The sequence below is a fragment of the Saccostrea cucullata genome, unplaced genomic scaffold (assembly GCF_032062105.1).
Source record: "Saccostrea cucullata isolate Sc308-1 unplaced genomic scaffold, CSIRO_AGI_Scuc_v1 ctg1053, whole genome shotgun sequence".
NCBI lineage: Eukaryota > Metazoa > Mollusca > Bivalvia > Ostreida > Ostreidae > Saccostrea > Saccostrea cuccullata.
In genome coordinates, this window is record NW_026934274.1 from 1 (window position 1) to 21,598 (window position 21,598).

At 31.2% G+C, this 21,598-nt stretch overlaps 1 long non-coding RNA gene across 1 annotated transcript; it reads left to right on the forward strand.

Annotated features, from left to right (window-relative positions):
* Positions 1–12,461: 12,461 nt before the first annotated feature.
* LOC134240366 (uncharacterized) lies at positions 12,462–15,759 on the forward strand. Its single transcript, XR_009986421.1, has 3 exons — positions 12,462–12,583; positions 12,691–12,834; positions 15,305–15,759. It is a non-coding gene; the product is annotated as an uncharacterized LOC134240366 (long non-coding RNA).
* The last annotated feature ends 5,839 nt before the right edge of the window (positions 15,760–21,598 follow it).

The window sequence follows — 21,598 nt, forward strand, 5'->3', positions numbered from 1 at the left end:
CGTTCATAGAAATAGGTAGACTCTGATTTTTGGAGCAATACTAATTTTGTTAAAAATATTATCACTTGGAACCTTTTGAATTATGAAACCATACCTCATTTTTAGCTATTGTATGTATTTTTATAGAAACATTCCGTAAAATATAATAAATACTCTATAATACATTGGAAAGAGCTAGATTTACTTTGTACATAAAATGAACCTATCCTAATATCAATTAATTGACTTTCATTCTCTTTCCAATTTCATATATTAAAAAATAAAATAAAAAAAAGTGCTTTCATTTTACATGTTTTCTGTAACAACTTTTCTTTTGGATAATGTAGATTTTGGATAATAGGCTTTTAGAAAATGTAATTTTTTTTTATTTTGCAGAAAACATTCGTATTTGATTACCTTCAGCAAAAAATTAAAACATGATTATTATCAAACAAAGCTCACGATCGAAAATGTTACACATATATTTTTCTTATCTTCAGAAACAGGTCTTTCATCGTGTAATTCTATCTTATAGATCAAAGATTGTGCACGTGCTCTATATGAAATTTTGAAAAGAAATGCTTCAATGTTAGACAATTTTTAAAGGAAGTTACAGGATATGGTATATTGACGCAATATATAACGTCATACTGCATTGAGAAGAGGGAAACTTACGTTATAATAATTACACACAAGGTTGCTGACATTCTAATTAAAAAAAATACTGCATTTTTAACATAAACGGATCGCAAACAGTTCTGAATTTCAGAAATGGCAGGGCAAAAAAGGTCTTGGATGTTTCTGCTCTTTAATGTATTAAAAATTAGATCCTATGTTGACAATAGGTTTCTTTTGTGTTATTTCATTTTCATTGTTATCCTCAACAACGTGTATAATCTATATATCATAACACTTTCATCTGACTAGGAATAAACAGTACATGCTCAAATATTATCATACACAAGGGCTCATCAATACAATTGTATAGATTTTATATTTTACAATTATCAGAAAATATGTTATCGCCATGACAATATGTATTTATCGTCTGATAAATTTTTACAGGAAAGGCAACTAATAAGTATCTAGAATGAAATATCTTAATCAAGGAATAATCGGAATAAAAATTTTTGGCAAATCGGGAAAACATAGTAACTGTAGCACACATTTCCTTAAACATTAAAAAAATAATTGCTTTCATTTAGGATTCATTTAATACCGGTAAGTAATAAGGTTATTCTTCAAATACATATATCCAAAAAACCCAAAATGTATTTCAAGCTTTTAAATAAGGTTGTTTCAGAAACCTTTATAAGGGTATCTTCATGAATCATTCTGCATTCATAGGTTAGTCTCCTCCTCCTCATCATTAAAGGTGTTTGTCTCATGTACCAAACCCAGGTATGGGTGCTCAACGCAATCATCATTCGGGTTGTTGTTGGCGTGTATTCCATCAAAGTACATTCTGTCTCCATCATTTCGATCCATGTATGATTCTTCGTCTCCTCGTCTTGTAAGGTTTCGTGTTCTATTCCCTCCATTACTAGATGACGTGAGGCTTTCTGTGCTTTTTCCTTCTCTTGGGTCCTGCAAATATTCATACATATCGCTTTCCTCTTCTATGCTCATGTAATCAGGATCTGTGCAAAAGGCATCTGAAGGGGAAACACCCGGTTCGCCCTGAGGATCCTCTAAACTCGGTAACGGGGGAAGACGCATTAAATCCGTTCTTCTCTTCTTCAATAGATTTGTTCTGTGTGACGTAAAATATGTATTAAAATCAGCATAAGACTAACATCGTACTGTTAATAACTGCCTTCTGGGAATTGAAAGCTTTGCCGATAAAGGGATGAAATATAGAGAGATAGCGAACAGTATTCAAACTTTAAAGTCCATTAAACAATAAAAATAGGAGAAAAACAAACACACACACACCTCTAAAACTACAGAGGTGGAATCAGTTGCCATGGAGGAGTGAGCATCCCCGGCTGACCGGTTTCACTTGCCGTGTGCTCTTTGTCATAATCGGGTAATAACAAAATAATCCGTCGTCAATTCAGTCTGTAAACTTGAGGTATTATGAGCAACGAACTCACTAAGTAATACCCCGTGCCTCCTATATGAATATAATGGCACTGTTCATGTTTTGCTATTGGAAACCCAAAATATGTGTCGGTTCGAAAAGTAAAATAGGAGGTCACAATGGCAATATGTAATACAATTCTGTGAAAAGTTCATCAAATTTTCAATCTGTGTATAACAGGAGTTGCGGATAAGAGATTGGTACCCAAAACTTAACAGACGAACGGACGTACAGCTAGACAAAGGGATGGACATACCGATTATTATAAACTAACCCGAAATGGGGTATAACAATTGCCCAACAATAAGTATGTAAACGTCAGTCAGCATTTGACTCAATAATAAATTGTATTCGCTGACAAGGATAATACATTTTTCTTTTGAATCTTACGCATCCATAGAAAATTCGATCGTAATTACAAATATAAAAAAATATACATGTACATGTATTTGTCAAAAGTCTCTGAATTATCACATGCAAATTATACCAAACTTCATTTACTAGAGGTAATGGCTAATATGTTTACATGCATATATGTGTATGCCATGCACATATAAAAGTTTTAGCCTCTGAAGGAAAAAGTATCTCTGTGAAGGCAATAAGTCAAGACGCTATTTTCCAAATGTTTAAATTTCGAATAATAAAACATTAAAACTGATTCAGAAGGCCATCAATGAAATATGAAAATAAATTGACGTCCGGATCCATACAAGCATATTAAAAGAAACACCCCGGTATATTTTATAGAAAAGTTATAGCAATAAACTTTTAATTCCTGAATATGGAGTTTTTGTCCCCAATTGATTGATAGCTAATTTTTTCCACACAGAATTGCAAACATTTTTTTTCAGTTTGATCGACTATGATCAGGACACACATGCAGTCATGTCAACAGGGAAGACTTACTCCCTGATCTCATATCTGTTATTTTTAGAGGTTTGTTTGCTCTGCGCCCAATGTATATTGTTTCGATAATTTTAAAGCTGAATTATTGTTTGTTATTTTCAAATTTAATTCATATCAATCACTACAATTGCTTTCTCTCAAGATTATAAATATCTAGTAACATAAAGTTTATAAAGCTTAGTCTTTTAATAATTAATCTTATTTAAATATTGTTTACAGGGTTAGTTTCGCTCCGTGTTAGTTTCGCCCTTTTGAGTGAAAGGGGCGAAAAATAAACGGGTCGAAAGTTTTTTATGCATACAGTATACGATATAAATATTATTTTTTATACTCATAGGAATTAATATCGGTAAATTAGGAACTACAATGTAATTTTGGTTATTTAACATAATACTTTGCAAGTACATGTAGACCATAGTGCTTTAATTTTTCGGATAATGACAGGAGCTTACACACCTAAAAATTAATTTCTTTAAAACAATGTGATTCTCTCTGAGCTATTTGATTCACAACATTCTAAGTTTTAAAAATAATTACCTGTAATCAGTTTTAATACAAACCTAATCTTAAGCAAGCTGCATACCAGACTCAAAACAAACAGAATAACTATTGCAAATCCTATGGCCACTGAAACAATAAAATACTTATTAATTCTATACAAATATAATTATTAATTTATTTAAACACATTTATATCAGAAGAGAACGCTTTTATAATAATGTTAACTTAAGGTAAGTCACTCGTCAGCTTTTTAGAAAAGTTCACGCAGAACCTCTTACTTAAAAATATTTATTAAAATTCAATTTTTATAAAATATTTATATTGAACAATGTAAATTTTTTAACATTCATCGAAGAAACTGCTTAAAAATCTACAAAGAAGCAAGATTTATGAGGGACTATTTCTTGTGGTGGAAGGATATTCAGCAGAAATTTCTGCAAATCTGCACATTTATTAAATTTAATGAATTGAAACTTTAGCCTCACATACTTTTGCTCGGAAAATTTTCCGTTGTGATTTTGCAGGAATATTTTATATAGGTCTTAATGTATATTTTTTGAACAAGTTTTACACATTCTCTCAACAAACTTTGCCAAGAAATGAAGATATATTAAAGAAGTCAAGATAAATTTCACACCATTTTTTGCCTGAAAATCATATATTTTGACCAATATTTCAAAATAAACATCACTGACCCCAACTTTTTCTTTCATTATTTTAATCTACTCGATACTTGTGATTGATCAGCACTTAACTCCTAAAAAACTTGATATAAGAACAATTTTTATTGCCTATTTAGTTTTTTTAATACCACAAATATGCTATTTTTTACTGCAGAAAGGTAACACAATAATAAACGCGCATTTATTTGCAAGATTTGTTCAATGATAAATATTATTCAAACAAGTTTATGTAAAATAAGATTAAAGTTATTAACGTAGTAACATCTGATAAAATAAAATTAGAGATAAAGTAATAAATCAAAGTGTTAAGTTTTAAGTGCAAAAAGGTCAACTTGATTGTACTATAGATCAGTAAGATGCACGCTGACCCCCTATTTTCTCTGCGATTTTGAGTAATACTATATGAGTTCCTATCCAAAATATACTTCCCAAAAAATCCTTGATATAACAAATTTGACGAGTGACTTACCTTAATAATGTTTTAATTTTTCTGTTTTCAAGATTTATTTTAAAAGCTGAAATCGTTCTTGAAATAGATGAACTATTACTGAAGTTTAACTATGTCTGAATTTTATTCGTAAATCATCCTTTAGCTAGCTTGAAGAGTTATCGTTCTATGTAAAAACAATAAGAAAAACGAACGTTCTTTGTAAAGTATATGAAGGCGTAATAACACAATTTAATTAAATTGATCAAAATTATTTTTTTTATAATTAAAAATAAATTAAAATTTAATTTTATTCATTCTGAATGATAGTTGGAGAAAACAGTGGAGAGAGAGAGAACTGTTCGGTATCTCAACCTTTTTGATCTAAACCTCAACGTTTTGCATTTTGTTTGATTGAAAAAAAATATTCAAGAGATGAGATGGATGAGATAGAAAAAGAAAATCGTTTAGAACGAATCATCTATATGCCCCAGCCCAAGGAACGTCTTATGCTAAAGTCAAAATATGCATGTAGAATTCAAATGTTGTGGAACTCAAGGAGATCAAAATTAAAATATGTTTCAATGTTGCTTGACAAAAGTGTTGTTATTTGCACATTTTAGATGATATTTAACATGCGATTGAGATTGAAAATTTGTCTTAGTTTGTTTTACGATCTCTCGGCAATCTTTGGGCAATATTGGAAAGCTATTTCTTATTCTTATCAGATCATATTTACTAGTATCTTACAGAAATATTGGATTTGAATGCTTGTCTGTTCTTGATCATTCCTTGCTATTGGCGTATCTGAAAGGGAAAACAATGCTTTACTTCTTATGATGCATTAAAGAATTTCAATTATCTTTATGCTTCAATAAAAAAACCATTTACCTGTGGTGATGTACGAAACTGTAGTACTTTCTATAGGAAGAGTAAACTCCGATAAACGATTTTTACCTTTAAATAAAAAAAAAAATCAATTATATTATTAAAATAATCCTTTAAAATCTATCAGCATACCTTAACACAGATTTTTTTTTTTAGAAAGAAATTCCAATCTCCAGGAAATTACCGGAATTTAAAAAAAAATGGTTTTTCCTTGTTTTATTTTGTCTTGATGCAAATCTGTAAAAAAAAAATGCAAATGGCGGATTTTATAGCGGACTTGTCTTTGCTATGCAACATACATTGAATTCTGGCGTCATACAATGAAGAAATATATATCTTTACCATTTCCCCGCAAGCACTTTATAGCAGGGTATAAATTTCTCTAAAAATTAGCGTAAATAATATTCTGAAATAATATTTTAATTAGAAAAAAACTTTTCTTATGTTATGAGATTCAAACAAGTATAAAATGGTTGGAATTTGGCGATAAATTGCAGATAAAATGAACTTTTTAAAGTGAGTGAAAATGCGTGATTGCGGGGAAACGGCAAATGCGTGATTTTGCGTTAGAAATAGGAAATGGTATATGCGTTAAAATGCGTGACTGCGAGGAAGGGTGTTAAGCAGGTGCATTTTTATATTTTTTTTCCGTTATTTCCTGATCATGACAAGGAGCTCACGGCGGTTGTGACCGGATGGCAGGGGATGCTCACTCCTCCTTGGCACCTGATCCCACCTCTGATGTTTTGGAGGTCCGTGTTTGTTTTGCTCTTATTTAGTGTTGTTTATGGACTTTGAAATTGAATACTGTTCGTTATCTCCATATCCTTCTTTAATATGCGCATTTTTGATACAATTTTTCTAAAAAAAAAAATATTAGATATTTGTTTTCAAGTAAAATTTTCTATCTGTCAATCATTAATAAAATTATAAACTGTAAAACAAGAAAAAAAAACAATGGTAATTGTATTTGGAACTGGATCTCTACTCCCTAATGGTGCCCCATTCCTTCCTATTTTTATCAAATTTTTGTCACAATTGTAATCTACACTTCTATAGATCATATTCCAAATTATTTTATCCGATTACAGTCCAGGTACAGTTGTATGAAAATTAGACAAATATATTTCCAAGGCTTGTGCAAGTAATATATATATTTAATATATCTGAAAATATTTCTCGTTGTTACGACACGCAATCCAGAAAATAGAAAGATGACTTCATCAGTATCTAAATGGGGTCGTTCAAACTACAGCGAGAATATCAGAAGTATTTTTTTCAAAATGTTTCTTATAAGTATTAGTATGATGCAACTGAAAAGCCCCAGCCGCTTATTATCCAAGCTAAAAAAAACTCTTATTCTGTCAGATGAACTCTGAAATTATAACATCACTACATATGATTATATCACCGAAGCATAGAGTGGTATGTATTAACCCACAGTATATAATCATGGACCAACAGCATTTTGTTATAAAGCCAAAGTATACATTAGACAAAATTTTTACGCACTACCAAATGAAATTTTGAAATATATTACTTTTCAAAAACTTTTTTATGATAAAGCTGATACATTATTATGTTAATTAAGCAAAAAATAAAGCATTTGAATACCGTAATTGATAAAACTACAATTTTGATTGAAGCGTGACCATTTCATAGAAAAAAATGAAAATCGTATCCATACTTTTTCGAAAAATAAATAAATTACTTTTTTGCTCTTCTGTTTTTTTTATGCTTGTACTAATAGAAAATCAGAAAAATATACCATATGCTGCATTTGATCCTAGAAAAGCATATTAAAAGATATTGCATGGTGTTTCCCTGGGGTTTCTTAGAAAGAATTGGTAAAAAAAAATCACAACAATGAAATAAATGTATATTCTTCTAGTAAAAATGTTGCAAATAGAAAACTTAACATAAAAATGTTTACTATAGATAACCAAGCCATTAAGTTAACACCATGCCACATTTTCAATATAGGTCCACATTATTGGGACAACCTGAAGTTGGGTTGACTTTGTTGGTATGATCTCAAGGCACTGGATGACTAGCGGGCGCTATAATAGTCAATTGCTGCATAATTTTTTGAATTTTAACTAGGAGACTGCTTTAAGTGTAATCTCAATTGAGTATCTGGGTAATATGCAATATTACATGCAATGCATGTCGGGAAATTTGTTTTCGGGCAAGAAGACCATTTTCTGGTTTTGTCAAGAAATTTGCCAACCCCATTGTATTGGATAAGATCATGTATTATAAACTATGTTGACTTAAGAATGAGGACTATGCTCAATTCTCAAAAATTAATTATCATAATATAAGTGGTACTTTAGCAATTCTGACTGGTTTATAATAATAAACCCATAGAGTACAATAAAATTTTGTAACATAAGGCAGTCATTGCGTTTTTAAATGGGCTTCGGTCTTACAGTTGGTCTTTTATAAACGATGTATCCTTTAATTCATTACTTCCTTATATAAGTCAACAGTTAGTCCTTCATCACATTTTCGCCAAACTGTATTCTGCTGCATTGAAAGAACTAGCATAACATATTATAGTTTCAAGATAATTAACGTCATTTTTGTAACGTTATTTCAAACATATGATGTCATTGTTTATGAAAATATCCAGTGCTTTTAAGTCAGCATATATCCCCCTGTATAGAACATAATTAAAGATTCTCCATCAAAGTTTGATTTGGGGGGCAAATATTGGTTATTACCGAATAAAGTTCTTTTCATACAGTCTACTCAAAAACTGAAAAGTCCATATTTAGATTGCTCCACGCCAGAATAAAGGTTCTCATCGATGGTTAAGGATATTGTAAACCGCCTCGTTTAAAGGAAGAAAATACAGACAAAACAACCTGGTTTTTTTTTCATTAAACTTCAATATATCAACGGGGGTATTGCCACGTTAAATGAATTTTTTCAACCAGAAAATGATCCAGTCTTGTATCTCATAATAGCTCAAACTGACGATTACATCCTGTATTTCCTACAAATATGCATCGACCATTGCTTCCAAACAGTACAAATTTTGCATTAGGCCATTGGGCAAGATAAAAACCAATTATCCTTTATGTTTGATAAATCAGAAATATGTCGTCGATATATCTAAATGTCGAGTTGAAGGCCACAGCAAGTGTTTTCTTCTTTTCAGGCATAAGATTTTGCACAAACTCTGCTTCATAAGAATATCAAAATAGGTCCGCTAATAACGGTGCGCAATTGGTACCCGGTCTCAAAAAACTACATGGATACTGTAAATCAACTTTTATTCGCGACGACTTTATTTCGCGATTTACCGGGGGTAAACTCATTCGCAACAATTAATTTTCGCAATCAAAACTTTTTTGAATCTGTTGTTAATACAACAGAGACTTTCAAAACCGGTTCACGGCGAGAATTATTCGCGATTACTAGGCTCTCTCGAACCTCGCGAAAATTTCTCGCACGCGAATAAAAGTTGGTTTACAGTAGATATTGTCAATCAGAAACTCAAGCATCTCTTTGATGTCGACTTCAGAGCACTTGTGTGTGCAATCAGAATGTGTTTTTAAAAAATAATTTTGCAAATGACCAATGACCAGGTAAGTAAATTTACGAGTTCCATTTTTATTTAAAAATTAAAGCAGCTGTCGATGAAAACAAAAAGCCTTGACTTTAATTAATCGTGGGGAATGGTTGTATATGAAGTTGAAAAGTCGTATCTTTTTCAACTGTTGACTTTGGTACAATTTTGCGATTTCAAATTGTTCAAAAGTTATTTGGAATTTTTGAGTATCCACATCTGATTCACACCACCTCTTGAATATATTGTTGCACAGTACTCCTAAAGTTTTTCCTTCAGTACTGTCAATATTTTAGTGAGGAGTAACGAAAGAGGCTTGGTTGAATAATTACTGGAACCCGCAATTTTTTCATAATGTATGGAGCATTATTTGTTTTAGAAACATATATAATAAAAAAGTATAAACTTAACTTCTTGCGACTTATAAAATTTCTTGGATATAATTTAGTCCTATTTAGAAGGTTTTGATATCCAACTATTTCAGTACAATAAAGTCTACTCCAACTTTTCTTTTCATTTTTTAAATGAGAAGTGGATATCAAATAATAACAATTTCAAAATTTAATTACTTTTGGTTCATAAATGAGTGAAAAACCGCGATAAAATGTCCGTTCTTCAGTTTGAGGTTTCCCTATTTCACTACATCTAAAACAAGGTATCAAAATTCAAATCATTTTTTTTCTTAGCATGATACATACAAATATATAATTTTATAAATATCCAAAAATATTTGCCGGTCCAGTAATTCAATAAAAAAAATCCACAACGTATGTACTAAATTGCACAATAGATTTTATACTTTTTTACTGCGTCGAGCTATTATTGACATCTCAGTTTAGTCTAAGGAAATAATGCCTTGCAATGAAAAACAATCAATCTAATACTTATATGTTTTTTTTAATTAATAGACTATACTTTGAATCTTTATTACAAAAATTTTTGGTACCAATTTATCAATCTTTGCAAGATAATTTTTAGTAAAATTATACCAATTTCGGTGGTTTTATGTACCTGTTCTCCATGTTCTCGTAAATAAAGGAGGAGAGAAAATAAAAATTATGCAGATGAACACTTCTATATTTTTTGTACTCAAGATTAAAACTGATTCTGCTGTTTTTTCTCTATAACCCAGTTAGAAAAAAATCATATTGAAAATCCCTGCATCTGATGAATATTTAAATACTTACAAATGATAAACGAGGCCTTTTCTTCTTGAGTTAGCAGAGGTTGAATCTCGTTGATCAGTTGTAACTTGTCTTTTTCAATGCAAGTCGAGTTTGTAATAGAATTCAGTCTTGACGTGACACAATTCACAAGTCTTTCAAAGATGCTAAAATTGGAAGAAAGTTAATGAATTTGTAGAATATTAAAATCATCGATTGTAACAAAATCATTTTAACTGTTAATTATCTGTCGCGTTATAGTATGATACGATTTGTTTTCATCTAGTACACTTAGACCTAAACATTGCAGAAAAAACACATATTTGTAGTATATACTATGTTTATTCCAAGACGGATTCCTTTCGAAAAAGATTGCAGTTGATCAAGCGAAAGAAAATTTATCGATTGAATACATTTTTTGTACAATTTAGATGCCCTATTAATATATTTTAAACAATTTAAATGTACTAAGTATTACTCTTTCAGAATAAAGTGTTTAGGTTTACATTTTTACTTAATTAATATATTGACTCAATGAACGCTTATTTTTTAGTTTGTGAAGGTATGTCACTCGTGGAATTAGTTATATCAAGGATTTTAAAGAGGTATATTTAAGACAAGTGCACATATAACATGACTCAAAACCGCAAAAAGGGACGTCATGCAGTGTGCATCTTACTGAGCTACAGTATAAATAATATAACATTTTTGCATTGAAATTGCACCATTTTGGTTAATAACTGCAATCTTATAATATTTTATCAGATGTAATCATGACAATAAATATAATCTTATTTTATGTAATATATACTCACCGTCAATAGAAACACAACACCCTAATTTAAGGGGTGAAAATTATGTGCGGGATATAACTATGTACCAAAAAAGTTAGGACATCTTTTACTTTGCCAAATCAGTTATTTAACGATTGAATGAATTTCATTCCATTACCGGAAGTTGATTTTTAGCCCCCTGAACAGAAATCAAAAATTAGCTTTTTTAATAAAATTATTGACAATATTTTAGGTTTTCAAGGTTTTGTACCTGTTGATCATATATGTCTTGTACTAAAATTCCGGAAAAATATCCTTCTGTCTTTTCCGGATGTGATGCCTGTATTTCCTCAAAGTAACTGAAAGCACGCATTTTCATTGCTAATGTTGGAAATTCTCAAAATAAAGAAAAGGGAAAGCTACAGATGCAAATATACACTACATAACGACTTTTCGGGCTGATGTGTTTCAAAACCATGAATGACAGTTCCTTGACCGAAATACAAGGGTTACTACACTACGCCATGTCAGAGAAAATTTGAATTTTCACCCCTTAAATTAGGGTGTTGCGTTTCTATTGACGGTGAGTATATTTTGAATAATATACAGATTGGTCAAATTATGCAAATTCATGTGGATCCTTACATATCAGGATATACATGTATATATTATATCCTCGTACGATCCTTATGCAGTACAAGGTATCATATTTGGAGTATCAAAAATCAAAATACTGCAGTAGGCGAAACTATTTTCTGATATCGATTTTTTTATGACTTAGTGCTGATCTGTTTGAAGTGTAGTGTGGTTTAAAATGATAAAAGAAAACGTTCGGGATGTAAACTTTGAGATATTTGGCAAACTGTACGATTTTCAGATAAATGTGTGTATATTGTGATGTAAATTTTCTCTTGACTTCTTTAATACGTTTGCATTTCTTAGCAAAGTCTGTTGAGAGAGTGTGTAAAACTTCTTCAACAATTAATTAAGACCTATATTTAATATTCCTAGCATATCATCATGGAAGATATTCTCCAAGTAAAAATATATATGGGGCTTAAGTTCCAAGATTCAAATTTAACAAACTAGACTTCAATCCGTGCGTGCAGGGGTTAATATTGTATAAATGAATCCATGTCCATATCGGACATTTACAAAATAGATACATCGACACATTCATATTCTACGGTACTTTTGAAATAAACAATGAATGTGAATATAATTCGGTTTTTGTTTGGTTATTCATTTATTTATTTATTTATTTATTTATTTATTTATTTATGAGAATGTTAAGGAGATATCAAAGAGTATTGGTTTTAGCTATAAATCAATGAATATAGCCAGGGATGATCAGTCAATGGTCATGCAGTACGTGTACAAACAATATCCCATATTCATCCTCAACTACTGCAGATGCTGTAGATCCCGTATCCCGCATTACGATCGGGATCGACGATTCGGATATACAAAATCCGCAACCCAGTGACCCAATTTCAGAGACCGATCAGCTGGAAGATGCAGACATCTGGCAGACGTTACGAGAAGCAAGGAAGCAAACCCTAAATAACTTTTTGGTGTGTCACTTAAATATTAACAGTCTAAGGTATAAATTTGTCGAAATTAAAGACATATTAATTGATAAATTGGTTGACTGTCTCATCATTAGCGAAACGAAAATAGACTCTTCGTTCCTTGATGCTATTTTTGCAGTCGAAGGTTATAAACTGTTTCGGCGTGACAGAACAAGGCATGAAGGAGGGCTGGCAGTATTTATGCGATCAGATATTCCAGCTAGGAGAAGAACAGACCTTGAGGACCGAGATTTAGAATCCATCACTATGGAAGTGACACTAGGTAATATTAAGTGGATTTTGTTGTGTGTATATAGACCTCCATCTTTCAATGAGCTCTGTTTTAACAAATCTATGTGCAATATTCTTGAAAAAAGTACTTCTTTTTATGAAAAAATCATGATTTTTGGAGATTTGAATTTTGATATGATGAATGAAGAGAAATCCAAATGTCTAGCTGAAATATGTGACATTTTCGATCTGTATAATATTATTAAATCACCAACATGTTTTAAAAAGGGTTGCGAATCATCCCTTGTTGATGACATATTAACATCAGTATGTAAAAACACCCTAAATTTTAATACTGGAGTAAGCGATTGTCACAATCTTATTTGAACTTTTATCAAGGCCAGTATCACAAATTCTAAAAATTCTGTCATTTTAACTCGAAGTTTTAAGAGCTTTGATGTACAATCTTATATTTCTGACTTACAAAAATTTGAAACACCCCCAGTAGCAAATGATGCCTCAGATGTAAATGTAAATTATCAAAATTTTGAAAAAGCATTTGTAAATGTTGCAGACAAACATGCACCCTGGAAAAAAAGGCGAAAACATAAAAATAGTGTACCATACATGAACTGTGAATTAAGAAGGGCTATTTATAAAAAGCAAATGCTGAAAAACAAGTTTGACAAGTGTAAGACAGATAAGAATTGGGAAGAGTTTAGGAAACACAGGAATTATGTTACAAAACTAAAAAGGGTATCAATGAGAAACTATTTTCAAGAAAGATGTGTAGGGGGACAAACAAGTTCAGATTTTTGGAAAACAATTAAACCATTCTTATCGAAAAAATCAAAGTCCGCAGAAAATACAATTCTTTTATGTGAAAATGACAAGATTTTGAATGACCCAATAGAAACTTGCAACACTTTTGATGAATTTTATGCTAATGTGGCTAGTGAAATAGGGAAAGATGTAGTTTTTAATGAAAAAGATCATTGTAGTCAAAATGCCATCAGAGAAAATTTTGCTTTTACTGAGACATTTGATTTTAAGAAAACTAATGAAGAAGAAGTGAACAAGTTAATAAACAAACTAAATGTTAAGAAATCCACTGGTGTAGATACAATATCAGCTTAACTTCTGAAATTTGAGCACCTGTTCTGAGTAAAGATATTTCTATTCTTGTTAACCAATCCATACAAATGATACTTTTCCTGATAGACTGAAACAAGCTCAGGTCATTCCTTTATATAAAAAGAAGACCCTCTGTTAAAAAGTAATTATAGACCTGTTAGTATTTTACCAACCGTGTCAAATGTTTTTGAAAAGGTTTTATGTGTACAACTTTCTGACTATTTTGATGGTATTTTTAACAACGCACTTTGTGCATTTAGAAAAGGTCATGGATGCCAAATTACACTACTGCGACTCCTTGAAGACTGGAAAATGGCTTTAGATCAGAACTTACATGTTGCTGCTATTTTAATGGACCTCTCTAAGGCTTTTGATTGTTTGTCTCATGACATACTATTAAGTAAACTCTCTGCATATGGTTTATCTTCAAATTCTGTCTCCATTCTAGGAAGCTATTTGACTGAGCGCTTTCAGCAAGTGAAACTTCAGGAAGTTGTCAGTAGTTGGGTTGGTATTAAAAAGGGAGTACCACAAGGTTCCATCCTTGGACCACTACTCTTCAATGTTTTTATTAATGACATTTTTTATTTCATTAAGAATGGGTCTTTATATAATTATGCAGATGATAATACTTTAGCATACTGGCATAAGGATTATGACACTCTGATAAATACTTTACAAGATGAAATTTCTGTATTATTGAAATGGTTTAAAGAAAACTGTATGCAAGCCAATCCATCTAAATTTCACGCAGTTGCCTTGGGTAAGAAAACTTTTGATAAGAACCCTGTATTTAAAATTGATGGTGCAGAGATTTTGTGTATTGAGACTGTCAAATTATTGGGAATTGATATTGATTTTATGCTCAAATTTGATGTCCATATTAGTAATATCTGTAAAAAAGCTGCTCAACAATTAAATGTGTTAAAACGCATTGGCTCAGTATTAACTCGGGCAAACAAAATTACAATATTTTATAGTTTTATTTTGTCAAATTTTAATTTCTGTCCTCTTGTATGGCACTTCTGCTCCAAGAAAAATACTAGGAAATTGAGAAAATTCAAGAAAGAACTTTACGTTTTTTTTATAAAGATTTGGAGAGTAGCTATGAGTCATTACTACTTAAGGCAAAATTACCATCATTAGAGAGTAGAAGGATGCGTAGCATGGCTCTGGAATGTTTTAAGATTTTACATGACCTTTCTCCTAGATGTCTGTCAGACTTAGTGAGTTTTAAGAAAGTGACATACAATTTTAGATATTCAAACATTTTAGAAATACCAAAAGTGAGAACTACATCATATGGCAAAATGTCTTTTAGATATGCAGCAGCAGTTTTATGGAACTCCTTACCTGAACATTTTAAATATCAAACATATTTTTTACAGTTTAAATCTATGATTGCCTCTTGGAGCGGTAAGGACTGTGTGTGTACAGCCTGCTCCACTAGGTAAGTTGTGTCCTTTTTGTTTGTGTGTCTGTGCATGTGTGTCAGTTTTTCTTTTCATTTTTTTCCTGTTATGTTCTTTTTATGTTTCTGTCGATGTGCTGTTCGCATGTTTGTAATGTTGTGACTTATGTATGTATACCTGTTGCTTTCTCTATGCATCTGTGCTGTATTGTTTATGTGTCTGTACATGTGTGTTTTTATATGTATCTTTAACTGATGACGTCCTTTAAATTAGACTGTGTGCTGTATTGTTGCAAGTAATTCTATGTTTATATAGTGCTGGATGTTTTCATTGTTTTACTGTTATGTATATGTTAAACATGTCAGTCAAAAGCTCATTAGAGCTTGTGTTACTTTTTAACTACCATACTGACTTTAAATAAAGCTTATCTTATCTTATTGTATTTTAGGCGATATGTCGTCCAATATATCTGCTCTGTAGAATTTAGACCAGTCCGTGCACAGTAACGCTAATTGCCGATTAAAGTTAAAATAATAGAAAAGATATTTAGCACAAACGGCACGGATAAAAAAATCATTTATCCCATGTTTTATCTACGTATATATGAATACAATCTATACCATGTTCCGTTGTAAAGTTCTGAAATGAAAACAGCTATGAGTTTCGAGATTGTAACTTTTAGTTCGAATTTCCTTACATCTGTCAATACCCAATATTCGAAATTAAAAAGTGTATATATACAGCCAAATATCAATTCTTAAAAGTATAAAAGAAATCTTGCAAACAATTAAAAAAAAATAAACACGAACACCCGGAAATGGGGAATATTTTCGACACTATTGTTGATCAGAACGTAGGCAATATTCCCATCGTAGTACGGTACATTGTATATGTTCACACGACGGATAGGCCTACCTATGAATGGAATATTTTATTATATTATTTTTTTTTTATTTTGATATTTACACAAGTTTAATTTAAAAAGATATGTTTACTTTGTAGTTTTACACTGTGTTCTTTTCTTTAATTTGTCATTTTTTTTTTAAATATAAAAACGATATTTCTGTTTATGATTTTTTTTTTCTTCATTATATATCACTGAAAGTATTTATGAAATTTTTTTATTGAAATATTTAAATTATTTCAAGTATTTTCACTCAAATTTAGACACGAAACACGGAATATTGACCCTGATCACCAGACACAGACTTCCTGTATAATGCTACGTGTATATAGATTTTTGACATCTTGGGTATTGGGGTCTCCAGGTAAATAACACCACTGTTACCTAGACCACTCCCCCTCCTCAGGTAACCGTACGGTAAAAAATTGGGTCTTTAAATAGTTAGTAAATAAAAAATAAACTAGTTAACTGCATGTATTTAATCATTATAAAAACATTTTTTTTATTTTTAAATTGACGATACAAACAAATTAAATAATCATATACCCGAAAATGGGATTTGTTTGGCTTATTCTATGTAAACTGATTTACGATAAATATGTATCAAAGTATTTTTGAAGCATATTTAAACTACTTTAATTATTTTACTTCCATGATGGATATCAAAATAATCGTCTCATTATGTACAATCTTTCCCATCAATGGTTTCTTTGATACTTTTAGTTTGTTTTGATTGAAAAAAAATCAGTTCTCATACAGAGAGAAATTGTTATTTCAAACAGCTGCAATCTACACACGGTCGTCCTGCCACAACAAAAACAAGGTATAGCGGTCAGTGAAAAAGACAATAGGTGTCATGACCGTGTACCCCGAGTTAATTACTGGTAAACATCAATGGCTTTGATGTTCTTTCAGAACCGTGTTAGGGTTTGGAAAACCGATTTTTGATCAAATCAATGTGTCAAAAATCTAATTGACAGATTAATATTGTGCATAATGAGACGATTATTTTGATATCTATCATGGACTTAAAGTAATAAAAAGTCGTTTTAATCTGCTAATAAAATACTTTGTAGCATATTTCAGCAAATAAATAAAATAAAACTAATAAATCAAATTTTGGGGATATAAATGGGTGATAAATTAAAAAATAAACAAATAAATGAATAAATTTATACAATTCTCGTTATTTATTTATTTATCTATTTATTTATTCATTCATTCTTAATTCAGTCTATTTGTAGATTTATTCACATAAGAAAATAAATGAATAAGATAAATTTATAGTTTATTTAATATCTTTATTTACAGTACAGGCAAAGCGGATCCCGTATTAGACCGCGTCCCCTCCGCGGTGTATTAATCCTTTCCGCGTTACAGCGTCGCGGGTTTTGATCGCGGTGCTACCTGAGACCGTGTTTACACCGCGGGGGGCCCGCTACCGTTATTCTTCAGCTTAGATGTTCTAACCTGTAAAGTATTGTCGATTTTTAATCGTGTCGAAATGAGGGGGGGGGGGAGAGAGGATTACGACCACATTAATATTCATAGATTTATACCATTACATGTACATGGATTCCTTAAAAATTCATTTTTAAGTTTTATCAAATTGTTTAATAAAAAAACATCTTTTTTTTTTTACCAATGGTCACTCAAAATTAATTAATTCTCAAAAACGTCTGTTAACAGTAATACATGTACAGTATAGGATGAAACAAAGTCGAATAATTTATTGAATATATTAACTTAAAGTTTATTTTCAAAATCAATAATGCCACCCCAAATGATCTTCAAATTGCTAAAAAGGTATAATTAAAATTTAAAGAATGCCATGATATCGCTACTCTTAATATGCACTGTAATCCGGTGTTCAAAATTAGCCCGTGCAGTTGCAGTTACATGTAGCTATGTGTTTATTTATCTGCGAGATTATATCAGTCATTTGGTTTCATTTATAACAGTACCGTTACTTCTGTATACATGTCTGTTATAAATAATACCATGAAAAACGATGATAGATAGTGATACATAATTACAATTAAATTTTAACAAAACACGCCTAAGTGTAGGAATACCGTTGCTCCATTATTATGCGCCACACTGTAAGACTATGAACTAACTATCGACGATTTTTTTTGTGTGGGGGGGGGGGGGGTCTTGTTAATAAAATAATTACAGGTATTATTCAGAATATCAATAATATCATAGCTGGTATTTGAATGTATTTCTATTTTCTGCTCTTTTCGAAAATTACTAAAATCATGTTTATGAACATAAATAAATTTCAGATTTTTCCGGTTCAAATAAAACACAAACATAAATATGGGCCCTTAAAATATTTGAACACACAACACAGAAATTAACTTATTTTAATGAGCAAGTTGCCATGCTTCAAGTTTTCAGATGTCTGTGTGGGAGGTCAACATTACCGCTACATTGCCAAATATTTCAACTCATTACCGCTACATTTTGTCAGATTTTCGACCGATCATTACCGCTACATTTTTCCGACAAAAAACAACTCATTACCGCTACATACTGAATCAGCCAAAAACAACTCATTACCGCTACATATCGATTTAGCCAGGTATAGTTCGGTTTACATTTGTTCTTATCAAAAGAATTCACTCACTATCTAATCAGAATGAGTACATAATTATATATAAATAACTCTGCGGTCGAAATTTAATTATTTAGCGTCATCTGAACATTATGGCCACCATTGAGAAGTTTGTTACAAATCGAGGGAATGCCGGCTTACTTATCAATTTTTTTTTTATAAATTTAGAAAAAAAAATAACCAAGACTTTCAAAAACTCAAAATTGTGGAGATGCGTTGAAAAGAGATGCAAAAGCAGCTGCAAAACAGACCTTGACGAATTATTTGTTGATTTTTAAGGTCAGACGAGACGTTCCTCAAAATCTGTTTTGTATATCTTCGTAATGTATGAAAAATATTCAAAATTTAAGTAACATTCTGATTTCTAAACCAGTTTCTAAACGTTTTTAAAAAATCCATACACTTAAACATTTAAAATTGGAAAATTATTTTTCTTCCCCAAAGGATTATATAAGAAAAACTACCCCTGATATCTTGCAGAAATGCCTGGTAAGGTACCTCAATTTTTTGTGAGTAAACATGTTTAAGTAGCAATACTTCAATGACAAACTCTTAGAAAAATTTACCTATTATTAAGGAACATCTCGTCTGTCCTTAATGAAAAAAACCCTATCCTGTTCAAAGTCCTACTTTCACCTCCCTGTGGTGAGCAGGAGGAACGGATCTTATGCATGTACATGTATAGGTTGTACTGTACACGCATAAGTGGCTGGCTAACGAAAGAGGCAATGTAGCGGTAATGTATACTTTTTTATATAGCGGTAACGTAAGGTTTTTTGTAGCGGTAATGACTATGTAGCGGTAATGAAAATTTTGAAAATGTAGCGGTAATGATACGCACCCGTCTGTGTAACCGTTCGGTTTCCCTCAGGTAAGTTTGGTGTGGAGTGGAGCTTACTCGAAGCGGATGAGAAGCCCCGAGGGAACGACGCTGTCTAGTGTACATACTACCTATATACACAGGATGTTACCTGAGTGTATTACCTGTATGCGTTTTCCTACGACATTGTAAAACGAAGCCGTTTTTTTTCATCTGTAGCTCATGAATTGAAATGCATGAAATAAAGAATGCTTTTCTTGCAGACAGAATCCTTTTTAAATTTTTTGTTTCAAATAAATATTTTCAATAATTCGACAATTTTAATATACTGTGTTTTTCTTAATCAAATTTTATAACAAAAATACATTTTATTTTACCACCAAAATCTGTCGTTGTAATCTGGCGACAAAAAGGGAAGTAATTCAGATGTAATATGCTAAACGAAAGAAGAAAGTGGATCATAAACAAGTCTCGAGATAAATAACAATAAAACTTAGACAAATTCGACAAATGGTCAATAAACTGATAAATCAGCGGTAGTTTTATTCGCTAGACTTAAGAAATTGATATACTGATCAAAAAGGAGGAAAAACGATCATGCACGTGCCTTAATATTGTGATATTTTTCTTCTCTCTCTCTCTCTTTCAATCTTCTAACTGGTACAGATATAAACAGACACGAAATAACATAGTAATGGATCATTATTTGATTTAATTAATATCAAATACTTCATTAATTTGTTTTAAAAGATTTTTTTCCCCTTTTATTCTTTTTATACACTCCGTTTAAAAAAAAGCAACAATAATTTGACACAAATTCCAAGGCTAATATCGCATCTGAAAATAATATCGATGAAAAATAATGAAACAATGAATCAAATGTGTTGTTGAATGGCTAGACACCGATGTGCAAATCCAGCGAGCGTTACCCAAGGTATACTATAAGACAGGTGTGAAACCCCCAGGGCATGTCGTTTCCTGCTCAGGCACTGCTAATCCCTATACACAGGAAATGATCGCGGCTAATACTTAATACACAAAGAAACAGAATTTGTCAAAGAAAACAAAAATATATGAATTTTTGCATTGAATATTTATTAATATAAACTATAATTTCGTCTGTGAAGTTTATCATTACACCTGCAAATCTGTAAGCCAATGACGAAAACTTGTCTTCGTTTTCAAAAGTTTATTAAATAAATCCAATTTATATTTTTTCCGTGATCGTATAGATTTAGAAATATTCTGAAATATGATCAGAAAAGACCAATACACTATTTATATAGATGTCCAAAGGATCCGTCCAAAATATAAAGAGTTTAAGACCGAACTCCAAAATAAATAGATAAACAAAAGTCCAAAAGAATGATTCCCAAAATAATAAATACCAAAGAGATGTAATGATTTGAGAATAAAACCGGGAATACTCTTTTCTTACTAAAACAGGGTATTTTGTGCTCAGTGGGTATCCATGGTCCCGGATATAAAAATGCATTTCATTGGCTAATTCACCATCACTAACCACCTACGCTTTGTCCGTAGGTCTGTCCGTTGACCTATGAACCCCAACATGGCACCACCCTCGAATACAGGTAAACACTCATTACTAATATTTATGGGCTCAGTCCCCATCTCTGCACCACAGGAGTTCTAGCCTTAAGCTCTTTTACTTATTTACTTCAAAGTTCCCAAATTTATTGCTCTTAGACAAAACTCTTAATAATACCATTGTATTTCCGTTCAAATTTTATTACTTACTATCGATGGGCTCGATTGGTCTATTCGGATCAATTTCATTACAAAATGAATTACCAAATTATAGTGCATTTGAACAACAACAAAATCCAATTTGTTTTGACAAGATAAGAATTGTTTACAAAATTAAAGTCCTTTTTCCAATTATAAAGTCACCGAATCTGCGTCACT